This window comes from Salvelinus alpinus, chromosome 4 (assembly GCF_045679555.1).
Source record: "Salvelinus alpinus chromosome 4, SLU_Salpinus.1, whole genome shotgun sequence".
In the NCBI taxonomy this organism is placed as follows: Eukaryota; Metazoa; Chordata; class Actinopteri; order Salmoniformes; family Salmonidae; genus Salvelinus; species Salvelinus alpinus.
This window is the reverse complement of record NC_092089.1, coordinates 50,824,673-50,835,010: the sequence shown is the minus strand read 5'-3', so window position 1 is coordinate 50,835,010 and position 10,338 is coordinate 50,824,673.

The following is a 10,338-nucleotide window of genomic DNA, read 5'->3' as shown; positions in this document are numbered from 1 at the left end:
CAATGAGGAGTGAATAAGGTTCACGGTGCAATTTGCATGCAACCGAAAAAGAGACCAACGTTTTTCTCTCTCTCTTGTCCCCATAGCTATGCCATTGCCGTGAAGCGAAACTGAACTGTAAGACACAATAACCACTGCTGAGCTGCTGTTTCGGAAAGGAAAATACTTTATTATCCTTTTTTCTTTTCATTTTCATTTTCGCTTGATGTTTTTTGAATGTGAAAGAAAATGGTGGTCTCATTTTATATAATTTCCGTATACTGCCGAGGGAAAATAGTTGGTTTGAATAGACCCACTGTTCTGCTCTGCTTGGCTCTGTTCTGTGCACAGTCTCACTCCCACTAGGAGTCTGTGATGCTGGATCCAGAGCTCTACTCTTGTGGCTCTTGGGCGCAGTCCAAAGTTAAGTTAAGCAGCGTTACCCCCATTCCTCACCTCTGCACCATGGTGCAGACACATGTACTGTAAATGCACTCTCCGTGACACACATTCTGTATGCTTAGACGTGGGACCATCCAGGGGCCAGATCGAGAGGGCAAGTTTTCTGTCAATAGACACAGGGCTCAAAGGCTCTTGGTCTTCACAAAGTAGCTGTGTCGACATGTGACACCATTGTAAACTCGCCAGGCACTCTTAAAATCTTTCCTCTCATAAATGGCTTTAAGATCTGAACGATGAAATAGTATACTCTACATCTGGTTCAATCTAAGGCCAGATATACAGTGCTTTACCTCTTTTAATTTGGCTCTATCACGTACACATACACAGGCGCACACGCGCACACACACGCGCACACACACACGCACGCACGCACGCACGCACGCACACACGCACACACACACACACACACACACACACACACACACACACACACACACACACACACACACACACACACACACACACACACACACACACACACACACACACACACACACACACACACACACACACACACACACACACACACACACTGCTTTCATTTTCAATTACCTCAAAGCAACACCAAATCACAGGCAACACCATGTTAAACTTCCATTCCCATTAACTCTGATTCATAGATCCCATAACTACATCCCATACCTTTGAGTCATCATGGCCATTGTATATTATATTAATTAAACCACAAAGCCAAGCCTTGGTTCTTTATAGACTAAATCTACCACACACAATCATGCACTGAACCACACCCAGTATACTTTGTCAGCAACATCCCACACATGCAACTACCCACTAACAACATCTGCACTCCACAGCTGAGTCATACTACTGGCAACGAAGATGTTGAAGAACACAACACTACATGAATCTGGTCTTCCTCCAGTTTGCATAATGTTAGACTGTTGTTACCCCAGTCCCTTGATCCTACTAAAAGACAAGATGTTGCGCAAGTCGGACATCTCTCTGGATTCACAATCATCTTTATTCAGGCTGATAATTCTTTACACTAGTGATATGGAGAGTTTTACTACCATCATGTGCAAAGAGGTTTGGCTTTGCATGGGTATGTTATATTACAAATGTAGGATATTAATTTGACCCCCCTTTGTAGGAGAACTTTCATGCGATGCAGGAAATGTAAAGCTTGTGTTGTATTTGACATTTAAAAAGGCTTCTTGTCACGCCCTGACCATAGAGAGCTGTTTATTCTCTATGGTGGTTGGGCCGTGACAATAACTAGGGTGGGTTATCTAGGTGTTTAATCATCTATGTTGGCCTGGTATGTTTCCCAATCAGAGGCAGCTGTTTATTGTTGTCTCTGATTGGGGATCATATTTAGGCAGCCATTTCCCCTTTGTGCTTTGTGGGATCTTGTGTTTGTGTAGCTGCCTGTGAGCACAGAACGTCATGTTTCGTTTGTGCTTGTTTTGTTTGGTGAGTTTCGATTTATTAAAATATGTGGAACTCTACGCACGCTGCGCCTTGGTCCATTCCTTGTAATGATCTTGACACTCCTGAAGTTTGTAATTTCCACTTTGACATTTCAGACTTGATTTTCCCCTAGGAAAAATGTATCAACCCCTACAAAAATGTCCATGAATTATAATCCACATAATTAACATTTCCAGTTGCTGCAGGATTATTTTCCTGCTGTTGCTAACGGGCTCAAATTAAGATCCTACATCTGTATTATGTGACTGCCCTGGAGATACAGTAGGTGGACTTGTAGATTGCAGGCCAGTTCTCATCCATTCTCTTCAGTCTGACTTCCTGAGTCCCAATGCCTGTGGAGATTGCCTCTCCCTATAGAATACTGATTTGGTGCCTCTTTCACACCAGATGAGGAACACATGTCTAGAAATCCGGTCGTTCTCTCTTCCCAGTTATTTTCTCCCTCTCTTTTTATGGAAAAGACAAACAGATGACAGAACAGTACAATTATATTTTGTGCAGAGGAGGGAGCATTCTCCCATGGTCATTTTAATAGGCTCCTGAACAGAACGAGGCCCATGAACTTGAATTTAAGCAGGTTTATTGATTTTTGTACAAGATGCCTTGTGAGTGGCAATGGTCTGAAATAGCCTGCTCTTAGCATTGCCCTGCTTAGCCTGGTCCTTCAGAATGACAAATGGCCTTCAGACCTACAGTACGGTGGTCCTTGTTGACCTTTTTACGTGGAGTAAAGTGCAGACTTTGTCATTACCGCACGTAAAATTGCCAAAAGATATTCTCACCAGTATACATTACAAGTTGTCTATTACAGAGCACTTTTTTCTCCTTCTATAGTTTATTCAACCTTTATTTAACCAGGCGAGTCGGTTAAGAACTTATTGTTTTAAGTTAAAGGGATACTTCGTAATTCACGCATTAGCACAATGACTGGAAGTATATGGGTATCTGCTAGCATGCTAGTAGATACCCATAGACCTCCCGTCTTTACGCTAATGCTAGTTAGCATTGGATCGCGAAATTACCTCTAACTTCATACTGGACACAGAGACATAAAACTCTGGGGAAGTAGATAAAAGGCCTCGTTGACAAAATCCTGAAGTATCCCTTTAAGGCAATCAAAATGCGAAGATGATGTTTGGGTGGTAGATCAACAGGTGAGACGTTCCAAGAAGGCAGAGGGATGGGGAGAGTGGAATGCTGTGACACAAAAAGGTAGACAGTTTGTGTGCTATGTCTTTCCATAATTGTAGGTTAGGTGGACAGTGCCAGGTGGCATGAAATAACAAATTCTTATTTACAATGACAGTATGGCTAAACTGTTCAAGTCTCCTACAAGTCAAGCAGAATGCAACACAGCCGTGACAACAGCATCACTCTCATAACCTATAATCAAACCCCCTCTGTTTTCTCCTGATTGATCTCTTTTGTTATTCAGTTGGTGTTTGTTACATAAGGGGAACCAGATCCACTTGGGAACACATGTGCTACTCTTCTGTATGTCCGATATCAACTACCCCGCTTTTCGCAAACACTGTGTCCTATCCACTTGCAACCCTAAATTACTTTGTTTACAGGTAATCTTCCTAACAGCAAGGCCAATAGGCCATGCCAAAGGCCACATGTCAAATCAAATCAAATCAAATCAAATTTTATTAGTCACATACACATGGTTAGCAGATGTTAATGCGAGTGTAGCGAAATGCTTGTGCTTCTAGTTCCGACAATGCAGTAATAACCAACAGTAATCTAACCTAACAATTCCACACTACTACCTTACACACACACACAAGTGTAAAGGGATAAAGAATATGTACATAAAGATATATGAATGAGTGGTGGTACAGAACGGCATGGCAGATGCAGTAGATGGTATAGAGTACGGTATATACGTATGAGATGAGTACTGTAGGGTATGTAAACATAAAGTGGCATAGTTTAAAGTGGCTAGTGGTACATGTATTGCATAAAGATGGCAAGATGCAGTAGATGATATAGAGTACAGTATATATACATATGAGATGGGTAATGTAGGGTATGTAAACATTGTATTAAGTGGCATTGCTTAAAGTGGCTAGTGGTACATTTTTACATAATTTCCATCAATTCCCATTTTTAAAGTGGCTGGAGTTGAGTCAGTATGTTGGCAGCGGCCGCTAAATGTTAGTGGTGGCTGTTTAACAGTCTGATGGCCTTGAGATAGAAGCTGTTTTTCAGTCTCTCGGTCCCTGCTTTGATGCACCTGTACTGACCTCGCCTTCTGGATGATAGCGGGGTGAACAGGCAGTGGCTTGGGTGGTTGTTGTCCTTGATGATCTTTATGGCCTTCCTGTGACATCGGGTGGTGTAGGTGTCCTGGAGGGCAGGTAGTTTGCCCCTGGTGATGCGTTCTGCAGACCTCACTACCCTCTGGAGAGCCTTACGGTTGTGGGCGGAGCAGTTGCCGTACCAGGCGGTGATACAGCCCGACAGGATGCTCTCGATTGTGCATCTGTAGAAGTTTGTGAGTGCTTTTGGTGACAAGCCGAATTTCTTCAGCCTCCTGAGGTTGAAGAGGCGCTGCTGCGCCTTCTTCACAACGCTGTCTGTGTGGGTGGACCAATTCAGTTTGTCCGTGATGTGTACACCGAGGAACTTAAAACTTTCCACCTTCTCCACTACTGACCCGTCGATGTGGATAGGGGGGTGCTCCCTCTGCTGTTTCCTGAAGTCCACAATCATCTCCTTTGTTTTGTTGACGTTGAGTATGAGGTTATTTTCCTGACACCACACTCCGAGGGCCCTCACCTCCTCCCTGTAGGCCGTCTCGTCGTTGTTGGTGATCAAGCCTACCACTGTAGTGTCATCCGCAAACTTGATGATTGAGTTGGAGGCGTGCATGGCCACGCAGTCGTGGGTGAACAGGGAGTACAGGAGAGGGCTCAGAACGCACCCTTGTGGGGCCCCAGTGTTGAGGATCAGCGGGGTGGAGATGTTGTTACCTACCCTCACCACCTGGGGGCGGCCCGTCAGGAAGTCCAGGACCCAGTTGCACAGGGCGGGGTCGAGACCCAGGGTCTCGAGCTTGATGACGAGTTTGGAGGGTACTATGGTGTTAAATGCTGAGCTGTAATCGATGAACAGCATTCTCACATGGGTATTCCTCTTGTCCAGATGGGTTAGGGCAGTGTGCAGTGTGGTTGCGATTGCGTCGTCTGTGGACCTATTGGGTCGGTAAGCAAATTGGAGTGGGTCTAGGGTGTCCGGTAGGGTGGAGGTGATATGGTCCTTGACTAGTCTCTCAAAGCACTTCATGATGACGGAAGTGAGTGCTACGGGGCGGTAGTCGTTTAGCTCAGTTACCTTAGCTTTCTTTGGAACAGGAACAATGGTGGCCCTCTTGAAGCATGTGGGAACAGCAGACTGGGATAAGGATTGATTGAATATGTCCGTAAACACACCAGCCAGCTGGTCTGCGCATGCTCTGAGGACGCGGCTGGGAATGCCGTCTGGGCCTGCAGCCTTGCGAGGGTTAACACGTTTAAATGTTTTACTCACCTCGGCTGCAGTGAAGGAGAGCCCGCAGGTTTTGGTAGGGGGCCGTGTCAGTGGCACTGTATTGTCCTCAAAGCGGGCAAAAAAGTTGTTTAGCCTGTCTGGGAGCAAGACATCCTGGTCCTCGACGGGGCTGGTTTTCTTTTTGTAATCCGTGATTGACTGTAGACCCTGCCACATACCTCTTGTGTCTGAGCTGTTGAATTGCGACTCGATTTTGTCTCTGTACTGAGACTTAGCCTGTTTGATTGCCTTGCGGAGAGAATAGCTACACTGTTTGTATTCGGTCATGCTTCCGGTCACCTTGCCCTGGTTAAAAGCAGTGGTTCGCGCTTTCAGTTTCACGCGAATGCTGCCGTCAATCCACGGTTTCTGGTTTGGGAATGTTTTTATCGTTGCTGTGGGTACGACATCGTCAATGCACTTCCTAATGAACTCGCTCACCGAATCAGCATATTCGTCAATATTGTTGTTGGACGCGATGCGGAACATATTCCAATCCGCGTGATCGAAGCAGTCTTGAAGCGTGGATTCAGATTGGTCGGACCAGCGTTGAACAGACCTGAGCGCGGGAGCTTGTTGTTTGAGTTTTTGTTTGTAGGCTGGAATCAACAAAATGGAGTCGTGGTCAGCTTTTCCGAAAGGGGGGCGGGGGAGGGCCTTATAAGCGTCGCGGAAATTAGTATAACAATGGTCTAGTGTTTTTCCAGCCCTGGTAGCACAATCGATATGCTGATAGAATTTAGGGAGTTTTGTTTTTAGATTAGCCTTGTTAAAATCCCCAGCTACGATGAATGCAGCCTCAGGGTGTGTGGTTTCCAGTTTACAAAGAGTCAGATAAAGTTCGTTCAGGGCCATCGATGTGTCTGCTTGGGGGGGAATGTATACGGCTGTGATTATGATTGACGAGAATTCCCTTGGTAGATAATGCGGTCGACATTTGATTGTGAGGAGTTCTAGATCAGGTGAACAGAACGACTTGAGTTCTTGTGTGTTGTTATGATGATCACACCACTTCTCGTTAATCATAAGGCATACCCCCCCGCCCCTCTTCTTACCGGAAAGATGTTTGTTTCTGTCGGCGCGATGCATGAAGAAACCAGCTGGCTGCACCGACTCCGTTAGCGTCCCTTGAGTTAGCCATGTTTCCGTGAAGCAGAGCACGTTGCAATCCCTGATGTCTCTCTGGAATGCTACCCGTGCTCGGATTTCATCAACCTTATTGTCAAGAGACTGGACATTGGCGAGTAGTATGCTAGGGAGTGGAGCGCGATGTGCCCGTCTCCGAAGCCTGACCACGAGACCGCCACGTTTTCCCCTTTTTCGGCGTCGCACAGGGTCGCCGGCTGGGATCAGATCCATTGTATTGTGTGGAAGGCAAAACACTGGATCCGTTTCGGGAAAGTCATATTCCTGGTAGGAACGATGATGAGTTGACGTTAATCGTATATTCAGTAGTTCCTCCCGACTGTATGTAATGAAACCTAAGATTACCCGGGGTACCGATGTAAGAAATAACACGTAAAAAAACAAAATACTGCATATTTTCCAAGGAACACGAAGCGAGGCAGCCATCTCTTTTCGGCGCCGGAAGTCACATGTGTGAATGTGTGTGTGTTCTATGTGTGTATCAGTGGAGGCTGGTGGGCAAAGCTATAGGAGGATGGGCTCATTGAAATGGCTGAAGTGGAATCAATGGAATGGAGTCAAACATGTGGTTTCCATATGTTTGATATCGTTCCATTTATTCCATTCCAGCTAATACAATGAGTCTGTCCTCCTATTCTCCTCCCACCAGCCTCCGCTGGTGTGTATGTGTGTGTATGTCTGTTCATACGTGAATGCATGACGCAGCGTGCGCGAGTGCATAAGTGTGTATGTATCTGTGTATTTGAATCCCATCCCTTCTGTGCTCTGGATTGGATTGACATCACCCAGCTTGGCAGCACCAGAGGCTCCTCGACGATTCAGTTGAAGTAAATCAAGTCCAGACAGCCAGACAGCTAGAGGGTCCACAACATCCAATGCCAACCAAACTGCTTTATTAATGCCAACCATCAGCAGTTATTTATTAGCTTGGCAAATTCAGCAGTAGAACAACTCCACTTTATACCATAGGAGTCTGGAGCCTATTTATGATGCAAATGTTCTGCTCACAACGTCTAGGCAGTGTTCAACATCCATACTAGGGTCCCTGTATTGCTTCCAATGTGAGTGTACAAAAGAAGTCAGTTGTAATATTTTGAAGCTGTAAGTACATCTGTAATAATACTGAGCCAAACACAAAATGTTTAAATAAAATGGAGGTTGGTGCTGAAGTAGGGAAATAGCTGAAGAAACCTTGTCGCCGGAGAGGGGTCCGAATGGGCCCAAAGTTTGTGGGGTTGCTGACTGCTGGTGGCATTTCTATGAAAACACAAGCTTCATCCAATGTATACTTTTCCCAATGTATACTTTTCCCAATGTATACTTACTTGTGTATCCTAAAAAAGAAGGCCTGCATTTATTAGCCCTGGGGGAGAAACTTGACTTGTGGCCCCAGGACTCGCCACCTCTGTTGGTGTACAGCCTGCCCTGAAACGGTTTATTTTTAATTAAGTGGGGCCCGCCAATTTAGGGGAGTAAAATTAACCAAGGGGTTCTGTCTAGATATGGATGGGATTCATTGACAAGCTTTACTAGGTTGCCATGAGGTTATCTGAGGCACTTTGGTGGTTCAATTCTCTACCCTTGGATTTGGACTCCACCTCATAGATTTAAAAGCTTTGGAATGGTGTGAGCATGGGGTAGAGGGAGTTTCCACCATATTTCCTACACCAATCGCATGCCTTTAAATCTATGAGATGGAATGAACGAGTGCACACTTAGGGGAGAAGGGTACTATATCAAACCACAACCAGTGTTTAGACGTTTAGTGCGAAAGGTTTACCTAATGAGGACACTCAGCAGCTGGACCCTAATGCGAGATAGTTGGGAGAACTGGGGGGAACCAGACTCAGACATCATCAACCAGACTCAGACACCATGTGTGTATGTATGTATGTGAAAGTTCCACTCTGCACTGTGTCTAGGCGATGTGTGATGTGTTCATATAATGTTAGCATTTGCAAAATGTGAAGTCCATTTGGGTTAAATGTGAGTGAACAAGGGTGCTGTATTTTTTACTTCAAAATATGAGGTTAATTCTAAATTCAAAGTCATTGTCACGTTCCTGACCTTATTTCCTTTGTTTAGTATGTGTTTAATTGGTCAGGACGTGAGCTGGGTGGGCATTCTATGTTATGTGTTTCTATGTTGGGTTAATTGCATTTGCCTGATATGGTTCTCAATCAGGGGCAGGTGTTTTACGTTTCCTCTGATTGAGAACCATATTAAGGTAGGCTGTTCTCACTGTTTGTTTGTGGGTGATTGTCTTCCGTGTCAGTTTATGTACCACACGGGACTGTTTCGTTTTGTCTAGTCTGTTCCTGTTCGTGCGTTCTTCGTTTTATGTAAGTTCTCATGTTCAGGTCTGTCTACGTCGTTTTGTTGTTTTGTAGTTATTCAAGTTTGCTTCGTGTTCGTCTTGTTTAATAAATCAACATGTATTCATCACCCGCTGCATTTTGGTCCGATCCTTGCTCCTCCTCAGACGAGGAGGAGAACAGACGTTACAGTCATACATTCACTATAGTATTATTACCCTGACCTGCCACAGAGACATACAGTACAGTCGTGGCCAAAAGTTTTGAGAATGACACAAATATTCATTTTCACAAAGTCTGCTGCCTCAGTTTGTATGATGGCAATTTGAATATACTCCAGAATGTTATGAAGAGTGATCAGATTAATTGAAATTAATTGCAAAGTCCCTCTTTGCCATGCAAATGAACTGAATCCGCAAAAAAACATTTCCACTGCATTTCAGCCCTGCCACAAAAGGACCAGCTGACATCATGTCAGTGATTCTCTCGTAAACACAGGTGTGAGTGTTGACGAGGACAAGGCTGGAAATCACTCTGTCATGCTGATTGAGTTCGAATAACAGACTGGAAGCTTCAAAAGGAGGGTAGTGCTTGGAATCATTGTTCTTCCTCTGTCAACCATGATTACCTGCAAGGAAACACGTGCCGTCATCATTGCTTTGCACAAAAAGGGCTTCACATGCAAGGATATTGCTGCCAGTAAGATTGCACCTAAATCAACCATTTATCGGATCATCAAGAACTTCAAGGAGAGCGGTTCAATTGTTGTGAAGAAGGCTTCAGGGCACCCAAGAAAGTCCAGCAAGCGCCAGGACCATCTCCTAAAGTTGATTCAGCTGCGGGATCAGGTCAACACCAGTACAGAGCTTGCTCAGGAATGGTAGCAGGCAGGTGTGAGTGCATCTGCACGCACAGTGAGGTGAAGACTTTTGAAGGATGGCCTGGTGTCAAGAAGGACAGCAAAGAAGCCACTTCTCTCCAGGAAAAACATCAGGGACAGACTGATATTCTGCAAAAGGTACAGGGATTGGACTGCTGAGGACTGGGGTAAAGTCATTTTCTCTGATGAATCCCCTTTCCGATTGTTTGGGGCATCCGGAAAAAAGCTTGTCCGGAGAAAACAAGGTGAGTGCTACCATCAGTCCTGTGGCATGCCAACAGTAAAGCATCCTGAGACCATTCATGTGTGGGGTTACTTCTCAGCCAAGGGAGTGGGCTCACTCACAATTTTGTCTAGGAACACAGCCATGAATAAAGAATGGTACCAACACATCCCCTGAGAGAATTTTCTCCCAACCATCCAGGAACAGTTTGGTGACGAACAATGCCTTTTCCAGCATGATGGAGCACCTTGCCGTAAGGCAAAAGTGATAACTAAGTGGCTCGGGGAACAAAACATTGATATTTTGGGTCCATGGCCAGGAAACTCCCCAGACCTTAATCCCATTGA